The sequence below is a fragment of the Argopecten irradians genome, chromosome 2 (genome assembly GCF_041381155.1).
Source record: "Argopecten irradians isolate NY chromosome 2, Ai_NY, whole genome shotgun sequence".
In the NCBI taxonomy this organism is placed as follows: Eukaryota; Metazoa; Mollusca; class Bivalvia; order Pectinida; family Pectinidae; genus Argopecten; species Argopecten irradians.
Window position 1 is genome coordinate 21,888,873 of NC_091135.1, and position 24,772 is coordinate 21,913,644.

Here is a 24,772-nt window from a genome sequence, read left to right on the forward strand (position 1 = left end):
AAGTAATAGGATTGCGCACTCACTGAAAGGCGAAATAAAAATTTTTTTCTGGGTTAAAGTTTACGGCGATTATATATACACGGATTATACAACATTTTTTCTTCAATCATGAGTAACAGAACATTTATATGCGTTGTCGGGCGGTCGGAGCAATTGTAAGGATCGGTCCGAAAAGAAGGCAAGTAAGCATTAGTTAAAATCTTACACTGTACAAAAATACAAAAGCCAAAACCAAACAAAGTTAGACCAACAGGTGTGGCGGAGCTTAACTGAACTCATTGATGCACGTCACGTACAAGTTACAAAAGTGGTTATGAAGAGTTTTACGTTAGCTGGGATGAAATGGACTCTTACATACAAAACCATCTACAACCTACGACAATTGCCACTGTCGTAGGGTTGTGTAGTCATAGCGACAGCTGCCCAGATCATAGCCACGGGTGTTTTACCCGTAGACCCTCTGTCAAAATGTGTGCTTCTGTTGGCAGTTACGTTTGTGATATGTGTTACTAAAGTTGCTTAAAGATGCTCCACCGCCGACAGCGCATAAATGATTTTCATCACTTGAACAATAATTGGTGTTTGATCGTGTATATATATGTCTAATTAACATAAAAATAATATAAAATGATATATTTTGCCTTTGTGCATGAGCAATCAGTACTTCATTCCATATAGGATATAGTGCCACGGAATTTTTTCGGGATGCAATTAATTATTTATCACATTTTTAACTTGAAGAAAAAATAGAAGCTCAAACTTTTCAATGGTGGTAATGGTGTAAAAAGTAAGTAACTTTTGTAAACTGAAGAAAAAATACTAAATCGTCTGCTCCTGCTTATGATAGTGAAAAAATTGCCATTTGTCAGCGGTGGAGCATCATTTTTAATTTAACTAAATCTGCCGATATATTTCGCTGCTAGAATCGTTGTGTGACCAAGACAATGGTGGTTGTGTGTGTGTGTGTGAGGGGGGGGGGGGGGGGGGGGGGCACAGGGGGGTTGTGGAAATCTCATACCTCTTAGCACAGGGAAATTACATTACCGCAATCGATTGAGTCATTCAAAGATCTCGTCATTGCCAACTCACACGTATATTGTAAAGGCATTGTACCTGAACATCTGATCCAAGATGTCAAGAGTTTTTACACTTGGATACAATTGTAAGTGTAACAAGAAGTGAAATTATTGAATCTGGAATATTAAGCATGGAACATGATGGATTATTAAAAACATACCTATTTACCATATACATATTGTCGTTGAACACCAAAAACGTGTACGATTAAAACAATTTAAAATTAGATCATGTTAATATAAGTAGTGATACTCATCATTGTTGTCCACACCAGAAACTACAACATCTGTAAACAATTCTGCCAATTTGTTTTTTACAAAATTGCAATCTTGCAAATATAAGTGTGAATTTGAACAGTGACATGCAACATGTAAATCCTTGAGACATAAATAATTTCTAATTAAAGGTCTATTTTATAATATATGTTTTAGTAATATTAACACATGTACATAACTATTATGTACTGAGGTGTATTATTACTTACAGAATACATCGTCTAACCGATAATAAAATTATTTTTAAGGATGTAATTATACATGTACATAAACTCGTTATCAAAATATTTAATTGTGAACGAAAACTTGTATCTAAGTTAAAATCACAAATGTTTAAATGTAGCAGATCTACATTGGAGCTTCGATAATCTGGATAATGCGTACCACATTAACCGTACATACAGTTGGTAGTAGACTAAAGGTTACACATTGTGCATACGGTGTGAACTACGAGTGGACACGGAGTGCACGAGGTTTAGAGACTACAGGTTAGACACGGAGTGCACGAGGTTTAGACTACAGGTAGACACGGAGTGCACAAGATGTAGACTACAGGTAGACACGGAGTGCACTACGTGTGAACACGGTGTCCACTACAGGTGGACATCATGTCAAGATATATTCTGGAATATATCCACTACATCCAGACCACAGAACAGGACTACATGATGTGTTAGGAGATATGAGATATATATTTATTCTGCAGTCTATATGGACTTTGACAGATAGAAATATTTATTGCGATCAGAAACATAATATTTATTGCAACATAAAATTGCCGTTAATTACTGGAAATCATTCGTACTGTAATGTTTCTTTGAATAGATACATATAAAGCAAAATGTATCAATACATATTATCATACAATTTAATTTATAAATAAGGACGTTTATTAGAAGTTATAAAAAGCAAATTAACTGCGTACGGTAAACCACGTACTGGTTTTGTCTCATCAATGGATAGTTCAAGTCCGCATTTTCCAAGTAAAAACTATTTTTCTTAGCTAGTGATAATATATAGTTTAAACATTGATGTTTTATCTAATAAATCTTACTTTGGATAATTAAAACCAAGGACGTAGATGAAATTCTTTTTCGAACACATAAAAATGATGAACCTTGCGTGGAGTAAGAATTTCAGTGTTGGCAGATCGTCGCCCAAGAGATATTTTGATCGGCAAAATATTTTGATTAAAAAGGATATATTGATGGGCATAATAAAAGCAAGGCCATATAAACATAAATAAATTAAATTCTTCAAAAAATGTTTAACTATGTATGTATGTAATATAGTTTTCTAAACGGCAAGGTGCGGGAAATAGTTTTTAACCCTGTCAAATATATAATACGTATGCATTTGCTTTATGGAACCTGGCGCGTTGCAAAGCATTGAAAAATATGAGAAATCGTCCATAGATGTTAAAAGTCGGCATTAGAAATTACATTTTATTGTGTCAACCGATTGAGGAACCTGTAAGCAGCAAAAATTTAGTATCGGGCATATATATTATACCCATGTGGGCTGCTCGTGAGCATCAACACTGTTCAAAGGACCTATCGCTAAAATGTAGCGTCACATGCCTGATAATAAAATCCAACTTCCTACACCATTTAGATTCATAGTTTGTTAATTAGTATTATGAATTTGTCACAATTATTTTAATTCTATAAAACTCTGATAATTTGACAATATCCTTTTGTGACCTTCTTTTACAAAACCGCGTGAATTACGTGAGATAACTTGTATGATCCATTCATGTAGTATAATGTACACTTAAATTATGCCTGCTCGAAAGGTAGACCCCTAGTCTAGGACTGCAGTTGACCATGCATGGTCACTTGGACTTCATACTTGTTCCATCAACCACGTGCACACTGGTATATGATAATCTAAATTAACCTAACATTGTTTCAGAGTGGGGCCAGGGGCCTGGGGCCTTCTTTTTGCATCCTTTCAATATGTTCAGCCAAGTGTATCACAGCTAACAACAAGTACCTTGTCCCAACCCCAGGAGGTCCATTTATAGCATGCTGTACGCAGGTGGCAGCCTCTCTACAAACATTACATTGTACTCATCACACAAATACGTACACTTATACAACAATGCTAGTCAATAGGGATATGTATTTTAACTGGTAGTGCATTTTAATTTATTTGATAATGAAGCTTTATATATTAAAATTAAAAAATAATCAAAATACCAAATGTATAATTAACTAAAACATTTATTTCAAGATTATTGGGAATATCATATTTCATCCAATATCTTTTCATGAATTTATTTATTTTCGTACACTGGCTTTTTACATATATCAGAAACCTGATTATTATGATTATGTATATAAAATACCGTATTAAAATGTTGAATAAGTACCTAATCTAAATTAATTTTGATTATAATATACACATGTATTATTGGTAAATTCAATATTGTGACAGACATGCATGATTTACGCCCGGGAAACGGTGTACATGTTTACCCAGGCTCTGCAACATGCATGTACATGTATCTAATAAGAATGGTATTTATGTGTCTTAACAAACTTCCATTGAAACAATTCTAAAATCACAATACAATACAATATTTTATTTATTAGAGTGTCACAAATTTTTACAACAGGGTAAAAAAAAGCCATGATAAATAATTTACCAATTAGAGTAAAAATGCCCAGCCAGAACTGACTTACGAGACACTTAATAAATATATATATATATAAAAAGTATCAAATTATCCAGTTAAAAAATTCGTCACGGGTTAAGAGCACAGCTTCACTTCACTGTATCTAAAATCGTAAAATGGTATCAGTTCTATCGTAAATCAGTAAGGAGATACATGATCAGTATTATTATCTAGGTTGGGATTCTTAAAAGCATGTATTAGTAAATATTATTATTAAACAAAATCAAAACATAATCTTCGTCTGTACATGTTATATAATGTGGACGCTAACGTGGATTGTAGGTTCGTATTCTGCATAAGAAATTGTAATTTAAGAGAAGACTCAAGGTTTGTGAAGTTTAGTAAATAAAAAGATGCTTCGTTGTATAGAGAAAGATTCAAATCTGAATAAAAGTCACAATCGATCAGAAAATGAGTCTCATCTTCTATAGAGCCTGAATTGCACAAAGTACATTTTCTCTCCTGTAAAGGTATAACAGGATGAGAATACCGTCCCATCTCTACTTAAAGTTTCAAGTTCCCGCAACGAAATTTGGCTAAGGTTTGTCGATGTTTATAGTTCATTATTAACGTCACATATGGTTTCGGAACAAGATTATTTTTATACGTTCGGTAAGTTTATTATCACATGTACAATGATACTGCCCCCATTCTCATAAAGCCGTGCAAACACAGAAGGCAACGATTCTGCCCTCTGGCCATCTATCGATGGTCACCTTGAGGTACCTGTATAGCTGGATTATACTGTGGCTTACCTGTATGTTTGACAAGTTATAATTATTTGACCATGACGCAATATACGGTCAAGATAACTTGCGGGGTTGGGATCATAAACATATTATGTTTACCGGTAATTAAGAATAAAAACAAAATGAATTGAGTACTTGTAGGTAGACTAGCCAATAATAAGTGTCGTTTGAAGACAATTTAATTCAAATTTCTGCATGATCTTTTAAAGACGTTCAGTTTTTAATAAAGGATATGTAATTGAGCTATTTTTACGTACACTACTTTTAGAACTTAAAATAGCAAAGAAAAGTATTATAAAAGTGTATGTATTTTAATGCAAGACGATCTACAAGGGTATCGCTAGACAACGGATTGATAGGCACCAAATCTTTTTATTTAAAAGCTATGTATTACCAAGTATATGATCGTATTACTGATAGCTTATTATAAAAGAAAAAGTGTCTTAAAGGCACAATAGGACTGGTTTTTGCTGCAACTCAAAGTTGTTTTTGACTTGTGAAAATGCTTGTATTTACTATTTCATGTAAATGATATATATATATATATATATAATGCTATCTACCCATAAAACATTGACTTTTGAAAACGTAATATAGACTATTTAAGATATGAAATGGAAACTACTGATAAACAAGAGGCCCATGGGCCTTAACGGTCACCTGAGTTAGAATATATAATGAAACAAATAATAAAACAAATGAAAGACATAAAAACACTATATGCTCTATTGCTGGGCCTTGAAGTTGGTCAGTGATTTATAAATTTGACCTTTTTAGACTATGAAGAGTATTTGCTTCCATCAAACCTGTGAACTTAGAGGTATTTTTTGAAATTTTAATCAATTTGACCCTGTTTGGTCCTGCCCCTCTGGTCCCCCAGGGGGTCATCGAGGACGGATATTGATGTTAAAATGCTATATCTTAGGCTAATAATTCTAATCAAGTTTGACTAATTTCCTACGAAAATTGGGCAAATAATGTTCACAAATATTTTTTTCCTATATAAACTAAAGTAAACTTGACCCCTCCCCAGGGGGTAAAGTAAGACCCCAAGGTCATATAATTCACATTTTTTATAAAACACCTGAAGACCTTTCCATCTATAATTATTTGATTCTGCTATATCCAGAATTTTAGAAGATTTTTGAAGTTTTAGCCTATTTGACCCTTTTTTAGCCCCGCCCCTCTACCCCCAGGGGGTCGGCCAGGACCAATGTGGATATGATATTAAAATGCTATCTCAGACTAATAATTCTAACCAAGTTTGACTCATTTCCTATGAAAATTCAGCAAAAAATGCCCATTAATGTGTTTTTCCTATATAAACTATAGTAAACTTGACCCCCTCCCCAAGGGGAAAAGGAGATCCCAGGGTCATATAATTTACAATTTTTATAAACAAACTTTAAGACCTTTTTATCTATAAAGTGTATTTGATTATACCATTTTCATAATTTAAAAAGAATATTTTTGAAGTTTTAGCCTATTTGACCTTTTTTGGCCCCGCCCCTCTGCCCCCAGGGGGTCGGCCTGGACCAATATGGATATGATATTAAAATGCTATCTCAGACTAATAATTCTAACCAAGTTTGACTCGTTTCAAATGAAAATTGAACAAAAAAAGCTCATAAATGTGTTTTCCCTATATAAACTATAGTAAACTTGACCCCCTCCCCAGGGGGAAATGTGAGACCCCAGGGTCATATAATTCACAATTTTTGTAAAGGACCTTAAGACCTTTCTATTTATGAAAAGTATTTGTTTCTACCATTTCCAGAATTTCAGAAGAAGATTTTTGAAGTTTTAGCCTATTTGACCCTTTTTTAGCCCCGCCCCTCTGCCCCCAGGGGGTCGGCCAGAACCAAAGTGGATATGATATTAAAATACTATCTCAGGCTCATAAATTTTAACCAAGTTTGACTCGTTTCCAATGAAAATTGAGCAAAAAATGCTCATAAATGTGTTTTCCCTATATAAACTATAGTAAACTTGACCCCCTCCCCAGGGGGAAACGTGAGACCCCAGGGTCATATAATTCACAATTTTTGTAAAGGACCTTAAGACCTTTCTATTTATGAAAAGTATTTGATTCTACCACATCTGTGAGTAGAGAAGAAGATTTTTGAAATTTTACTCAATTTTACCCCTTTTGGCCCCTCCCACAGCCCCCTGGGGGGTGGGGACCATATAATTCACAATTTTGATTGGCCTTATGCCTTAGAAGGTTTGTGCAAAATTTCATTGAAATTGCTTCAGCAGTTCTGGAGAAGAAGTCGAAAATGTAAATTGTTTACGGACATACGACGCACGACGCACGACGCACGACGCACGACGGACGACGGACGACGGACGACGACGGACAAAAGGCGATTAGAATAGGTCACTTGAGACTTCGTCTCAGGTGACCTAAAAACTAAATAGATATACTTAAACTTTTGCAGTGAGAAGGTTTTATTCATGTATACTAAATAAATATCGTATTATATAGTTATACATACTGTATATTAAATTGTAGATGTTGTAATTAAAAAAAAAATTGAAGAACGTATTCTTCCCCGATCCCTAACTGTAACCAAGGATTTATAAGTATATTCATATACGTCCTTGCTGTAACACATCACCATAATTCTTGTCTGTCTAGGTCTGAAAGTACCTGGACACGATGTCCACCTGGAGTGGATACCGTGTTCACACGTAGTGCACTCCGTGTCTACCTGTAGTCTAAATCTTGTGCACTCCGTGTCTACCTGTAGTCTAAATCTTGTGCACTCCGTGTCTACCTGTAGTCTAAACGTAGTGCACTCCGTGTCTACCTGTAGTCTAAACGTAGTGCACTCCGTGTGCACTCCGTGTGCACAAGGGTGTAACCTTTAGTCTACTACCAACTGTAAGTTCGATCTTCTACCGAAAACCGATGTACCATAACTGACTGCACACGAGTACATTTTGACAAAAGTCTATAGGTAAACGCCCGTGGCTATGATCTGGGGCAGCCGTCGCTATGACAACACATACCTGTCAAGCTGTAGTGGTTATATTTGAACATTTTTCGGCACGTGGCGACATTGTTTGTTTAGTTTGTTTAGTTTTACGTCCTATTAACAGCCAGGGTCATGTAAGGACGTGCCAGGTTTGTTGGTGGAGGAAAGCCGGAGTACCCGGAGAAAAACCACCGGCCAGCGGTCAGTACCTGGCAACTGCCCCACATGGGATTCGAACCCGCATCCCAGAGGTGGAGGGCTTGTGGTAATATGTCGGGACATCTTAACCACTCGGCCACCGCGACATTGTAAAATTCGTCCGGAATATTGCAAGAATTTTATTAATGAACAACATTACGTATAACTTAAACGCCATACAGATACTACTGACGGCTTCTGGATAATCTCTTCCGACAAGGATTTATTCGTCCTTGCTTCCGATGACCGGTTATAATTAGCCGGCCGGGCACAGGTAAATCTGTCTATCACAGCGGGATGCTGAAGAGTGTAGTCTGCGGATGAGGGTTGCACACTTTTTAATAGCTTAAAATAAAGGTCATCTTCATTACACAATGAGTATGAAACTCATACTGAGAAACCGATTATTTCTTGTTGTAAACATATGAATTCTTGGAACTAAATTAGTATAGCTATAAAGCGGTCGTAAGCTACATTAGAGACAAGGACGTTTGTCTCACTTATAAATCCTTGATTAGAGACGATACACTATACGTACACACGACCGGTCTTATGAATACGCAAGTCACAACAAATTAGTTATCGACCACCAATTATTTTATTTAGACCTGGCTATAATTTAAGACATGTGCACGATGAAATAGACTATGCAAGCTAATGACGGTAAGTTTAGATAAGGTCGTCGTTATTCGGCCGTCAAATATATTTAAAACATAGATGATAAGTGATATTTTTTAGAAAATGGTGTCAAAATTCAAACTAGTAGAGAAACTTTAAGACACAAGATAAGGAAATTTCAGTGAACTCCTTTGAATAATTAGACAGATGTAGTACGTGGTCCTTCAATATTTGACCCTAGACCGTAATTGTGTATTTGACTGATGTCACCAACATTACTCCCGGTCACTGAAAATTTGACCACCACTATAAAATTAGACTGAGGTCATCAAAATTCGACCCGGTCGCTTAAATTAGATCATTGCTGTAATTTTAGACTGAGGCCATCACAATTTGACCCAGTCGCTAAAAATTAGACCCGCCACTGAAAATTAGATCACCGCTGCAATATTAGACTGTGGTCACTGAAATTAGACCGGTCACTGAAAATTAGACCTATAACTGATAATTAGACCGATCAATGAAAATTAGACCCATCACTGAAAATTAGACCCGATCACTGAAAATTAGACCCATCACTGAAAATTAGACCGCTGCTGAAATATTAGACCGGGGTGACGGAAATTAGTACCACGGTGGTTATTTTTAGAACCAGTTTGCTCAGAATTAGACTTTTTTCTGGTTATTATGTAATTTTCTATCAATATTAGGGCTATTTTGAAAATTAGGGCAATTTAAAAAAAGGCCTTTATGGTCTTCCAGTGTGTAGACACTACTACTTTTATAGACTATAGTATATCTCGGACAGAGACTCGTTTGGGAGTTAAAACTTGTAAAATATCTTTATGCCAACAAGGCGTGACTTTATTGAATCCGTTCAGTTCAATCTATATTTTTTTTGTATTGATTTTTGAAGATATTTGCCTGTGAAATAATAGATTCATAGATGTTTATTCTTCATCTTTATAAAAAACGATTGTATAATTTGTTCTATAATTCATTTGGAATGCTATTTTTTTCTAACGGGAAAACATTTTAAACCAAAAAATATATTAATTTAGATCTATCACATAATCCGCCTGTTATCCAGTGATTTCGCCCGTGTAATAAGTTTGTATACGTCACTAATGATATATGCCCTAAAGCAATTTTCAATGTCTGTACCAGCAGGAAATCCACTGTGCATACTACAGAATTATATCCATTGCAGGTAGGTACATATAATATCCCAAAATACCCACCTGCATGGGCAGATAACTCTGTAAAATGTAAATGCAGAATGATGGTTTTTCGAAAAATATGACTGGCTTTTGGTAACTTAAGAACTCTGACCAAGATGGTTACTAGAACGACAATTTAATAATGCCTAATATCCAAGATAAATTATCAGAAAGAAAAAAATGCCCAAATTTGCTATATGTTTATTGGTATATTTTCTGTATAACAATAACTGTCGTAATATTGAAGGCTTCAGTAGGGCTAATATCCGCCGCCACCACCACATCTACATCCGCCAGCGTAGGGGTTTCCATAGAAGTTTTCCTTACATACACATCTGTTGCTGGGTTCGTCGCAGATAGAATTCTTGTATAAATGGCACTTTCCACCACAAGGTACTAGTAATAACAAAAGGTGATATTGTTATAATAAATATTAAAGAATATACAATAACGGCTCTCTGTGGAGGGATACATCTCGATTTATCTTAATTGAAAGTTTTAGATGTATCCCAACACATAGGGACATAATCATTTTATTACACCGAATACAAGTAAAAGAAAAAAAGAACCCATGAAGATATTTCCAAACAACGTTGCTAAATGCGTCAAGCTGCAAAAATATAAGCAACATCGTTGCTATTGTTGATTGACGTTGCATATGACGTCTACTTCCGGTCATGTGCGGGACTTCTAAGGGTTTATTTCCATCAAGGGTTATATATCCCTGTGGTTGGTTTTCTCGCCTTCCATATTCCGGGAAAATATCTAACTTATTCAATGTCATGATGATTTTATTTTCATATTTTGGATCATGATCGCAGCAAACGATTGGTTCTTTACATCTGTAGAAAACTGTATGCATCTGGTCTTCTTACATCAAATTGAAACAATTTCCAAACGTGTAAGTTCAATAATTATAGCACAATTATTTAAATACATGTAAATATTATATAAAAAGGCTATGACTAAACTTATTGTAGTCATTGATTATTTATTAATTAAAGTATATAGTTATATATTGTTAAAATCAACATAGTGACACTTACAATCGTTATCCAGAATTGAGACAGTTGTTTCCTTTCTTGGACCAACTCCTCCACCTGCACTTGCTCCAGTGAGGGTGACTTTAAATTGCTCTGTGTTTTCATGTAACTGTAGCAAAATAGGTATTATCCATCCATTAATTTAGTATTACCTTATCAATAGACATAGACTGGCCACCAGTCTCTAGAATATTAAAACAATAACTAATATTTTGCATAATATTTTTGTCTCTGCGACAGACCTGATTTTAGAAGTTTTTTGTCAAACTAGAGGGAAGATAATCTAGTATTAAAACTTTGCCTATGAAATTTTATAAACAACTTGGGGTCTGGTGGTCAATCTACGATACACATTAATATTGAGTGTATCTTTATCAAAATATTTTTTGTAATTTTTTTTTTACATTTTAATGATAATCACCAGTAACGACCTTCCTTATATGGGGGATTGGTCCATATTGATAGATAAATGTTATTGATAATGATTCCCTTCCCTTTGAGTCATTTGAGTATTCATATATACTAATATGGGAGATGCAATGTACCGGTTACTGTAATGTGTTTTACGACATATCGTTTTAATGTTACACGATTCCTGTTGAATCTGTATGTTAGATACTTGTAAGAATGGCAGGTGGTGTTTTACGAAAAAGTAGAAATGGTTATCTTTGTTATAACGTTATGTTACTGAATCATACAACCCAAGACATAAACGCATCTTATCTATGGATAGTGTGTTAAGCATATTAAATCAAATAACTATCCCACGAATATTCTTCCGTTGGAAAATAATTTTAAATACATTGATATAAACGTTTTTTTAAAACCGTTCGATTTTACAAAAGCATTCCCCTGTTATTACAAGCATAGGATATATGAATCGATATTTTTTGTTACTTCGAAAGTATTAGATTATTATGTATAATTGTGAACATATGATGCTGTTTAGTATAAGATGGTAAGGGTCTAGCTATTTGAATTTGTTAAATATTCATTAAGAATATAAATTGAGTTACATTGTCGTCGATTATATTGATGACGATTGATTTCCAGTTTTCACCAGCATTGAACTTAAGAGGTGACTTCGTGAAACTGAAGTCCTTGCCAAATGTAGCTGATAGACCATCAGCTTTCCAGTATACATCAACAGCTCCGGAGTTTCCTCCTGGAATCCTGTCTACCTGGAGTTTCACCGTTACACCATTCTCTTGTACCTGTTGGCTTATCCGTGCGAACTGGAATTTGGCTATTGCTGAAAATATATTATTGCAATTTTTATTTGTGATATTTTGAGTAAAACAAAACATAACCTGTCTTCAAAACCAAAATTGTGAATAGTTGGATTTCCAATAGCTTAAAAAAAGAAAGAAAAAAGTAAAGTAATCATAATATTATCATTTTAAAGACAAACATTAAAACTTAACATTTATAGTAATAAGGTTTCAAAGAATACTAAACATTAGTGGTCCCTTTAACGTTTTGATATTCATACATGTAACAAAAGCATTGACATGGCAGCTGTTATATACCGTCTGTATTTAAACTTGACCATTACCAATAATTGACATGTAATAATAAAACGTACGATCATTATCCAGAATAGACACGTTAACAAATCTTTTTGGACCGATTTGTACTGTGAAACTGGAGAAAAGATTCGGGTTCGACAATTAGAGTTGTTTCCTTATGTTTTTAATATATATATATTAATACAATTTCTCTTGAGGAATACAACTGCCATTATCTAAATAAATATTATATCAAAAAATGCTATGACTAAACTAATCAAGTATTGATTAACATAATAAATTATATATTGTTAAAAACAATTAAGTGACACTTACGGTCGTTATCCAGAATCGAGACTGTAGTTACCCTTCTGGAATCAACTCCTCCACCTGCACTTGTACCGGTGAGGGTGACTTTAAATTGCTCTGTGTTTTCATGTATCTGTATCATAATAGGTGAATCTTTATGTTGGATACAATAGCGTTATGTTACTGAATCATACGGCCAGAAGACAGAAAACACATCTTGGATATAAATAGTGTATTGAGCATATTCAACCATTCCGCGAATATTCTTTCGTTGGAAAATAATTTGAAATACGTTGATGCAAACTTTTCTGAAAACAACGTTTGATTCGCCAAAATTATTCCCCTGTATAATAACCATAGGATATATCTTATCAATAATCTTTTTGCTACTTCAAAAGTATGAATCTATTATGTCTAATTGTGAACATATCATTAGTTATAAGATGGAAAGGCTCTAGCTAATTGAGTTTGTTGAATATTCATGTAGAATATAACTTGAGCTACCTTGTCGTCGATTATATTGATGACAATTGATTTCCAGTTTTCACCAGCTTTGAACTTAAGAGGTGCCTTCGTGAAACTGAAGTCCTTGCCAAATGTAGCTGATAGACCATCAGCTTTCCAGTATACATCAACAGCTCCGGCGTTTCCTCCTGGAACCCTGTCTACCTGGAGTTTCACCGTTACACCATTCTCTTGTACCTGTTGGCTTGTCCGTGCGAACTGGAATTTGGCTATTGCTGAAAACATATTATTGCATTTTTTATTTGTGATATTTTGTTTAAAACAAAACATAACCTGTCTTCAAAACCAAAATTGTGAATAGTTGGATTTCCAATACTTAAAAAGCGAAGGAAAAAAAGTAATCGTAATATTATCATTTTAAAGACAAACATTAAAACTTAACATTTATAATAATAAGGTTTCTAAGAATACTAAACATTAGTGGTCCCTTTAACGTTTTGATATTCATACATGTAACAAAAGCATTGACATGGCAGCTGTTATATACCGTCTGTATTTAAACTTGACCATTACCAATAATTGACATGTAATAATAAAACGTACGATCATTATCCAGAATAGACACGTTAGCAAATCTTTTCGGACCGATTTGTACTGTCAAACTGGAGAAAAGATTCGGGTTCGACAATTAGAGTTGTTTCCTTATGTTTTTAATATATATATTAATACAATTTCTCTTGAGGAATACAACTGCCATTATCTAAATAAATATTATATAAAAAAATGCTATGACTAAACTAATCAAGTATTGATTAACATAATAAGTTATATATTGTTAAAAACAATTAAGTGACACTTACGGTCGTTATCCAGAATCGAGACTGTAGTTACCCTTCTGGAATCAACTCCTCCACCTGCACTTGTACCGGTGAGGGTGACTTTAAATTGCTCTGTGTTTTCATGTATCTGTATCATAATAGGTGAATCTTTATGTTGGATACAATAGCGTTATGTTACTGAATCATACGGCCAGATGAGACAGAAAACACATCTTGGATATAAATAGTGTATTGAGCATATTCAACCATTCCGCGAATATTCTTTCGTTGGAAAATAATTTGAAATACGTTGATGCAAACTTTTCTGAAAACAACGTTTGATTCGCCAAAATTATTCCCCTGTATAATAACCATAGGATATATCTTATCAATAATCTTTTTGCTACTTCAAAAGTATGAATCTATTATGTCTAATTGTGAACATATCATTAGTTATAAGATGGAAAGGCTCTAGCTAATTGAGTTTGTTGAATATTCATGTAGAATATAACTTGAGCTACCTTGTCGTCGATTATATTGATGACGATTGATTTCCAGTTTTCACCAGCTTTGAACTTAAGAGGTGCCTTCGTGAAACTGAAGTCCTTGCCAAATGTAGCTGATAGACCATCAGCTTTCCAGTATACATCAACAGCTCCGGCGTTTCCTCCTGGAACCCTGTCTACCTGGAGTTTCACCGTTACACCATTCTCTTTTACCTGTTGGCTTATCCGTGCGAACTGGAATTTGGCTATTGCTGAAAATATAATAGTGCATTTTTTATTGATGATATTTTGTGTAAAACAAAACATAACCTGTCTTCAAAACGAAAATTGTGACTAGAGGGATCCCCGATTGATTAAAAAAACGAAAGAAAAAAAGGAAAGTAATCGTTATATTATCATTTTAAAGACAATTATTAAAAACAAACATTTATAATAATTAGGTCTCTAAGAATACTAATCATTAATGGTCCCTTTAAAGTTTTGATATTCATAACAAAAGCATTGACATGACAGAGCTGTGATACCGTCTGCATTTAACTTGACTATTAATTGACATGTAATAGTAAAAACGTACGATCATTATCCAGAATAGACACGTCAGCAAATCTGTTCGGACCGATTTCTACCGTCGAACTAGAGAAAAGTGTTACTCTGAATCGTTCAGTTGGTTCGGTAATCTGTACAAATGACAAATGGTTTATATTTTACAAGTAAATTAATCAAAATTTTACAGGGCATCCTTTGTTTAATAAGTTTGAAGTTTTTCTCGCATAGGTTCGCAAAAATAAAACTTTTCAGACTCGTTTTATACATTCGCATATGAAATAAAAACTCATTTAAGATGCTATATATCTAATGTTAATATGAAGTGTATACATTATCCAATGTCAGTGGAATTCCAGATAGAGCCATTGCCTGACAAACTAGAAGTACTATTTCAAGTGTCACAGTATAAGTTGCACATTTTCGGGTCGAACGACTTGTTCACGGCGATTAGATTCTGCGATGTAATCTTATTTGGTTCAACTGCACCCTTATTTAAAACATTTTTGCTATTTAAAAAAATAAATACTTGGAATTCGCGTATTTTAATTTCACGCTTATTTGGTTTACAGTATTGAAAAAGGCCATTTGAAGTGCCGCTATACGATTTTGATGAGTGTAGTAATAACGAAGCTGAGTTACCCTGTCATCGACAATCCTTATGCTGATTACTTTCCAGTTTTCATTAGCTTTAAAGTAAAGTTTCCCACTTAAATCAAGAAAGTCCTTGCCGGGTGTAGCCGTGATGCCTGTGGCTTTCCAGATCACCGTTGCAGGTCCGGTGGATCCTCCAGCAATCCTATCCACTTGGAGTTTAAGAGTTTTGCAATTTTCCCTAGCCTGCACACTTGTCAGTTTAAATTGGAATTTGGGTTTTGCTACAAAAAGACAAATCAGATTGAAATATAGGATTTGTTTATGAAACATGAAATAAATAAAAAGACGTTATTTAAACTACCATGTTGAACATTAAGAGGTAAGATTAAAACTTACGATCATTATTCAGAATGGAAACAAAAGTGAAGCTTCTGGGACCGAGTTCTCCTGTGGCGCTTGTTGAGGTAAGTGTTACTTTGAATTTTTCGGTTAGTTCATAAATCTGTATAAAAGCAATTAATTACTCGATTACTCGACTTGCTATCTGATAACATAAATTATGGGCTGTAATAAGTGAGTATTTCATATGGTATAAAACAAAGTTCACACCAAGAGTAATTAGATATTCGAAACTAATTAAATTGATATTTATATTCTTATGTTTCGTCACAATATGATCAATAAAGAAGCGTCAATGAACCATAAAACACATGTGACATTTGTAATATTTTAAGCATGGTAAAGGTTTTGAATAGCAGAAAAAATATAAATGATAACCACATTTGGTTATATATTCAGAATTATGTAATATTAATTGGTTAGGTAATCCTTTTTGTTACTTAACATCGTAGTTATTTGTTCTCTGGGGAAATAATATCTTTCAATGATAGCAAGGTATTAGAAATATTGTTATATTCATATTTATGAATAACATAATTGGAGCTAGTTACCCTGTCATCGACAATCGTAATGCTGATAACCTTCCAGTTTTCGTTTGCTTTGAATTCAAGTGTACCAGCCAAATCACGGAAGTCTTGGTTGGCTGTAGCCGTGATACCAGTAGCTCTCCAGTTGATCTTCACGGGGCCAGAGTGTCCCCCACGAAGTCTATCCACTTGGAGTTTCACTGTTACACTGTTTTCCTTGACAATGTAGCTTGAACGTGCAAATTGGAATTTTGCCTTTTCTAGAAAAACATCGAATTCGGACATTATCTGTTTACCGCTTTTCCATTTCTCATAAATATGTTTAATTTAGTTGAAACTGAAAAATTATCTAATTTTTTTTTTCAAAAACCCATTTAAACATCGTCTTTTTTGAACACCATTGCCTATTTTTTACCAAAATATATCTTTGAAATGATTTGTTTGTTTTATTTTACTCTTAAGGTTGGAACTAAATGACCCTGGCTGTTGATAGGCAGAATGTAGCCTGGCCTGTGCTGGAACATTAAATTTGTTTGAATTTTGTATGATCTGGCTGTAATACTTGACCACAGAGGTTACTAATTAAATATCTATGGATTTCCGATATTAGCCTTACCGACACAATGACGAATACCGTCGTCATGGTAACCAGGCTTACAAATACATAATCCTTCGATAGGGATAGCTATGGAACAGCATTTGGGCGCTGGATAACTGGTTCCCTCTAGAAATAAAAATATAAATAAATAAGTAGTTAAGGATAAATAAAAGCCGTTTCAATGTATTAATTTAACAAGTGGAAATATCGCCAAAAAAATCCGTCTACTAATTCCGCGAATAATGCATGTTTATAACACAATATTAGTGAAAACTCTGTTAAAGGCTACGGCTTCATTATAGTATACTTACGTGTTGTCCCGATCAGCGTCAAGACGCAGATCGCGAAGCAAGCACCAAGTGCTTGTAGGTTGTGGATCATCTTGAACAGTGTTGAAGATGATTTGACAACCGTTGGAACCGTTATATTTATACCAATAAATCTATCGATCAGTGCCGTAAAAATAAAAAATTACATCTTCTATAGGTAATAGGATTACAAGTGTTATATACAGTCTGTGAAGGCGGGCAGGACATCAAAGATCAAAATAAAGTACTAATACAACTAACTATTATACCTACGTCTGCAAGTTTATGTATTATTTCCCTTTAAAGTTGAGCAGCTGTTTTTTTAATAATTTTGAAGTCATTGAAACGTAAATATCATACAGCTGTTATACGACTGCTTACATGGTTATTCTAATACTATGTTTATTATTCCGTCAATTTAATATTAAAAAGCGCCTCCTTCAGGTAAATGAGTACTGTATGCATTTACCCAGCTGTTACCGTGTATAAGTTCAAAGACAAGATTTAATACATTTTCTGCACCTGTTAATCCTGCAAAATATCCCCTTCAAAATTGTGTTCTCAACCGATATGTATATACAACTATAAATATATGTACGACTGTAATTTATTCATCTATGCTGAAAAACGTTTGTACTTAAGTAGAGTTATTTGTTTGTAACGAGCATTTTCATTGGCTTAAAAATTTACTTTATCAGCCCATAAAGGAAAAAAATGAGGTCGTTTGTAACGTTACTTCTGATTGGCTGAGATGACCGCGTAATAATTTCATAGACAAAAGAGTCCCAAAAAGAGATTAGGAGTATCTTTAGTAAATTGTATTAGAAGGATTAATTTGAATCGATTTTTGATGTTATGGAGATAAAACACAAAAATCTGAGTGTACTCTCATCATAAACCGCTTCGTGGTTTATTTAGAGTACACTCAGATTTTTGTGTTATATCGCCATAACATAAAAGATCTATTCAAGTTAATCCTTAATGAAAAAGAATAAACAAGCAAATGCAGAGAACTCCCATAATTATATAAAATGCACAAAACAAAACAAAGTTTCAAAGGAGCGATACATTTTGCCGTTTAACGGTAATAAGCAAAATATATAATAATATATTAGAGGTCAGTTGCATATTGTATGCGCTAATAAGAACATTCGATGGTTTAAGGACACATGGTAGTTGCAGAGGTCAAAGAGGGAAAACTGATAATCAAGTATTATAGGAGAAACTACATGTTTGAGGTTTGTGAATTCCAGTTTATAAACCAGACGTTGTATTTCTTTTATTTAAGCATTAAAAACTGTAATTATTTTGCTGAATACATTCATTTTGCAACGATTTGATGTTTTGTACAACATGTGGATTTTGACATGACCTGATTAGGATTATTTTTTGAAAAGAATCTCGAGGAGCATCACCTATATTACAAATAGGATGTTAAAGAATTATATTTGCTGCCCAGTTGCATGATCGTAAAAGGCGATAAAATATGATATCGATCTTGCATCTACTTTCATCCACAAATATATTGAATTTGCCAAACAAACAGTTTAGATAAGATTTCGTTCTCAGGAAGACTTTTCTGTCAGCACTGTACACTTAATGTTCAATACATGGTCTATTTTGCGAGCCACATGAAAGATCTCGGATTTGATCCAGGTAACCATGACATTAAGATTCCAAATTGAATCGGCCTTAACGATCATGCAATGGGACAGTAAGTACAGTTCTAACATTTCCTTTCGGTGAAGGTGTTACATGAGATTATCTCACAAAACAAGCTTTGATAACTTTAAACAAACTTAAACAAACTTATTAAGACTACTTGATAATCAATCAATAGTTTAAGAGCTTTAATGGTATACAGTGTTGATGTATTATGCATTTGTTTTAAATGACATCTTGATTTCCATCAAGGTCACAGAAGCCAAAAAACGGTGAAGGAAACAGGCTGATTATTTTAAACCGAAGTTTTCTGATACTTTCAATATCGTGCCATCTGGTTGATTTTCGCTTCTTTACATAATTATTTCAAAATGTCCACAGATCCGAGAGCGAATACACGTATAACATACACCTAACCTTAAGAACATTCCAACACCTGTGAATGCGATTACATATATTATTGATAGGATTTACCTTGCTAGAAATGTATGACACGTTCAGAAGGTAATTTATAAACAGGTCATGAGTCACGGATTACGTGCGACCATATAACATTCATAATTCAAAATATAAATTGATATAACAAAGGAAAATGCACGGTCAGTGAGTTTAAAAAAAATCCGAAAGTATGCAAATTGCTATATGAACATTGAGGTATATGTTTTCTTATATTTCTCTTTCTAGAGCTGATATTTGATTGTATATGATTGATCTTACAACTTGATGGCATGTTGCGTATCAATAGGACATGAAACGTTTTATATTGAGGAAATTTCAGCAATGGCGGGGAAGATACATTGATTTGAAAAGTTTATTGGTATTACTCTTAAAGGCCGGTTTCTTTCCTAAACGGCTTTTATCTTTTAAAATAGGAAACTTAACAAAATTGGTATTTTTGTAGAGACGCAAATAAATTTAATGACAAATTTCATATCACATTTTATTCTTATGTTACATGTACTATTGTATTTATAATTTTTGTTTCGGAAAGGAAGTAGAACTTCGTTCATGTAGTCTAATCCGGATAGACAGTTGTTGACTGATCACGTTTAAATCATATTTCGTTCACCATATAACCATGTGATTACGTTAACTAGTGTCCACAGCAGACGGCTTCAGCATTAATTTGTCTTGAATTTCTACATACAAAGCATGCGACTGCGATCATGACGTCACATATGTGTGTGATTGTAAATCAGTAGTATTGACAAATAAAGAATATAGCCCCTGGGTATCTGTGTTGATAGTTGATAGTTACATCATGCGCTAGGATATATAATCGTTAACATTAAAGTTAGTAATTCTTTGTTTATTCGAGAGGATTTGAATGATTCCGAGTGAGCAACTTAGCATGTTCATGTTAACAATGTCTTTTCTCCCACACTACAGTGACACCAACAGTAGGATTATGGTTCGAGACCATTTCCTCGATCCATTACGAAATCCATTAGAGAAAATAAAATTAAATAATTAATAGTAACACCATACTTTGACATTCAAAACTTCCGCAAACTTCATCAGAATGACATCATAGAATAAAACGTTTGTGATTTGCCATGTGGTCATTTTTCTACGATGTATTTGTCTATGCTCCAATTTCGTCTATTCTCATCTCCGTCTGGCGACTTATCTGAGATTTTGGGGGCTATGTGGGCATTTTTTTGATGAAGCTTGACGCCATATGTTCAGTAGATCATGCTTTTTTGAAAAAAAAATGGTGTCAATTGTTTTGACCATGCAGCGGGGTCAAAGTTAAGGGTCAAAGGTCATGTGGTCAAATATGCAATAACACATGTACCTCCTTTAATAGCCAGACCTTCAAGTTTAAAAGTAGATCGCCTTTTAATTCCTTTTATTTTTAGCATTAGTACGCTATTTATTTATAGCAGAATGCTTTATAATACTTTTAGATAGATGTTTTGTCAAAATATCGCTAAACAAATCAATTTTGGTCATTTTAGAGAAAGCTTAGGGAAACAGGCATGACCTTAGATATACACATGAAAAGTTGATTAATAGTATTAAATCGGTCCTTTCCTCAAAAGGTTTTATAAATATTTCTATGTTGGCTCACATACAAACTTTGTTCGTTCTCAACAAACTTCAGAATTATGCCTTTTGAAAATATAATACAATTGAAATATTGTTATACCCCACTCCACCACGCACAACGAAGATTACCGAATTGACTTGCCTGTCTGTCTTTCTTTCTGTCACAAGAAAAATCTTTTTAAATAACTAAATAAGCGTCATTGAAACTATTGTCTTAGCTAATAAATGATGACGTGGAGGTCATATTAACCATTTTTGAGTTATCAAGTTGCTAAAATGATCGTGACGTCAAGACAGGGTTGATATTGCTCTTGTGAACTTGTATCCAAATGTTGAGTTCGTCAGGGTGGCATTTTATGGCCACTGGTCTAGTAATTAACATATACATTAGATAGCATGTTGATATTCACAATTAATTTAGACTAACATCTAGACTCTCAGAATATAAAGACAAATACAAGGATTTGTTAGATATTAGACTTTTATTGAATTAAACGACCCTTTAAGGACGATCACTGCATCAAATAAGATAAGAAATCGGAAAGTGTTCTTTATGATGAAACCAACTTTATGGCAAAAACGGTCAAAGAAAACACATCATTATCTGTCTTATTTACACTCCTGGCGACAAGCTTGGTTAGACCTGAACCTGTTCCGATTTCCGCCACATCCTCGGTAATTAAAAGGTTTACAGGTATTTGTGTGCTTATCAAAGTAAACACGTGCTTTTGGACTGTGCTTTGCGCACTTAAACCCGTGGTCGACAGGTAGTCTACAGTCTGCAACAGATTTATGTTATATGTTAATACAAGCTGATATATTTCTTTAATTTAATAATGAGTATTAAAATCGTTAACATATAATCAATGTTCCTGTTCAAATAAAACTGCTATACCAATGTATTAAGTTTTATTTTTTCGTTCGGTCAACATGATCTAATTTGTTTTATTGGATGCAAATAACGAATACGGGACAACTGTAACTGTAAATGATGTGAATTTCAGAACCAAATAAACGAACATAATGAAGCAATGAAACAAGAAGTACAATTGGCAGCTTTTATGAGATTTAGTGTTTAGAGGTATGATGCGTCATTTACCTCAAAATACCAATTCACATACAAAGTGAGGAAGAGAAAGACAGACTTATGCCTGAATATTGTACATACAGAATATTTTACAAGACAAAAGCGATTTTTAACAAATTGTGTGAACACATTTCAGATGGTCATTATCAATCAGTGGGTGTTATTTGAACATTACCTGTACGTGATCAAACAAAAACTGTTTGTTTGTTTGTTTGATTATCGTAACGTCCTATTAACAGTAAGGGTAATGTTAGGACGGCCTCCAACGTATGCAGTGTGTAGCGTGTGTAAAGTACGAAGTGCGTGTTTTGGGAGATGCGGTTTGTTCGTGTTGTGTCTTATTGTATATTGGAATTGTTGCCTTTTTTATAGTGCTATATCATTGAAGTATGCCGCCGAAAATACCAAGCAACACACCCAACCCGGTCACATTTTACTGACAACGGGCGAACTAGTCGTCCCACTCCCGTTATGGTGAGCGCTAAGCAGGAGCCGAAAACTACCACTTTTATAGACTTCGGTGTGTCTCGGCCAGGGGGCAGAACCCAGAGCCTTTCTAACAGGGGCGAACACTCAACGCAAGGCCAAAAATTGAGGCGGTGCCAAGGGAGGCATCAGGAAAGATTAAGGTCAGTAATATAAGGAAAAAGAGAAAAGATAGATCCTAAATCAAGTCACTTTTTACGATCATGCAGTAGGGACAGCAGGTACAATTCTAACGGCCTACCTGCATGGCAAGCAAAACACTACTGGGATAAATCTGACGTGCAAATATATATTATATACCAATATTTAAAAAAAAGATAAATACATTAAAACATACTTTACAAATTGCTGTCAACGTAAGCATTTTGAAGAAGCCTATTTTAGTACCACTTACGAGCTGGACGTCTGGCGACTGTCAGGTCTACCATCACAAGGACTAAAACAACAACAAAAAGAGCGGTCCTCATTTCAATGTTAACTCTGAAATGGAAATAAATAACATTCATCATTTTCTATATCGTCATGTCTCATCTTATTCGGCGATATCTAAAGTAAACTGTTATAGCACCTTTAATTGTGAATAGCGTGATGTATTGAGTATCACCAAGAAAATAAAAAAAATAAAATAGAATATCGCAGACTCCTTTGAATTTAAAATCGTTACTCACATCGTATATTATATATTTTATTGTTTAATATAATAGTTTGTATCTATGTATAAAGACATATACATGAATAAAAAAATCTAATACAATAATGTAATTTATGTATTCGTAAAATCGTTTAGTTATGTATCGATGATAATCTTGTTTGGTTGATTATATTTAAGTAATATTAACATGAAGGGTCGTGTAAGTACAGCCTCTCATGTATGCGATGTGTTGCATGTAAAAAGTATAAGGTACGTATTTTCGAAGTATTAAACAAGAAGGTTACACAGCCTGCAAAAACTGCATAGACTGCAAAAATAATAAATAAACAACTTAATTTCGTACAAGAAAGAATTTCGAAACACAGGTAATTATTACTAAAAAAAGCATGATTTAACCGCCAAAAAATTTACCTAAATTATATTTAAAGAAAGCGTTTCAACCTTACCTGAATACGATGATTCCAGAATCGTGAATAAAATCATGTCATTGATACTTGTTTTTATAGTAGTATCTGCATCATTAATTTCACCAGACCACGGGCTAAATATACATCATTGTCACTTTTGTATAATACCATTAATGCTCATTATAATGATGGCCCGTCCATTTAACTGGCCAGACGAGATACTGTAGAAATGTGTATGGAACTACTATTAAAGCAACATACAATACACAAATATAAACAGAATAACAGTACAATAACATACACTTTAGATTCACATTTGACTGAATAAAAAAATAAGTAATTATTATAGCATTAATTCTCACTATAGAAAATAACATATTAGTTGAGACAAAGTCATCAGCCAGTACATTGTATCTGGGAGGTACACTTTCTATTGAAGCATGTTGTTAAAACAAATGTCCAATTAGAAGGAAAGATATACATAAAAACTACAATAAAAAACGGTAAATTATGTGGTGTCAATTATGTATGTTGAAGGAATTTCCCCTTGTGTGAGTACACAGTAGTGCATTTCTTGGTATGGTTTTGAATAATAGAATTATTTTGAATCGGGATTTTTTTTTTTTTTTTTTTTTTTTTACATTCAGAATAACCGTCGTAATCTCAAATGTGTAATCCTCAGATAATCCTCAGAACTTTCTGCGGATTTTTAGATTGTAAGTTCACATTACTTATAATGACCGATTTCAGCTATCAGTCGTAACACAATTCAAGGACGTCGAAAGTCACCAAATAATGTACATGTATATATGATCCACCGATCCATACACAAGATGTAGGCTGTGATACAAATTGTTCAGTAGAAACATTTTGTCCCAATTCGAATACAATTCATGACATTATTAAAAGTTATTGTTTAAACGGTAATTGTTGTATAACCAACACGGGTTTTAAAATACTTATTGTATTCTGTCGTTTTTTGTTTTGTTTTCTAATATTTCTATGTC

The 24,772-nt window shown here is 33.9% G+C and overlaps 1 long non-coding RNA gene across 1 annotated transcript; it reads right to left on the reverse strand.

Annotated features, from left to right (window-relative positions):
* Positions 1 to 10,036: 10,036 nt before the first annotated feature.
* On the reverse strand, positions 10,037 to 12,086 carry LOC138316913 (uncharacterized). Its single transcript, XR_011207678.1, has 3 exons — positions 11,858 to 12,086; positions 10,845 to 10,950; positions 10,037 to 10,194 (listed from the first exon to the last, which is right to left on the reverse strand). It is a non-coding gene; the product is annotated as an uncharacterized lncRNA (long non-coding RNA).
* Between the last annotated feature and the right edge of the window lie 12,686 nt (positions 12,087 to 24,772).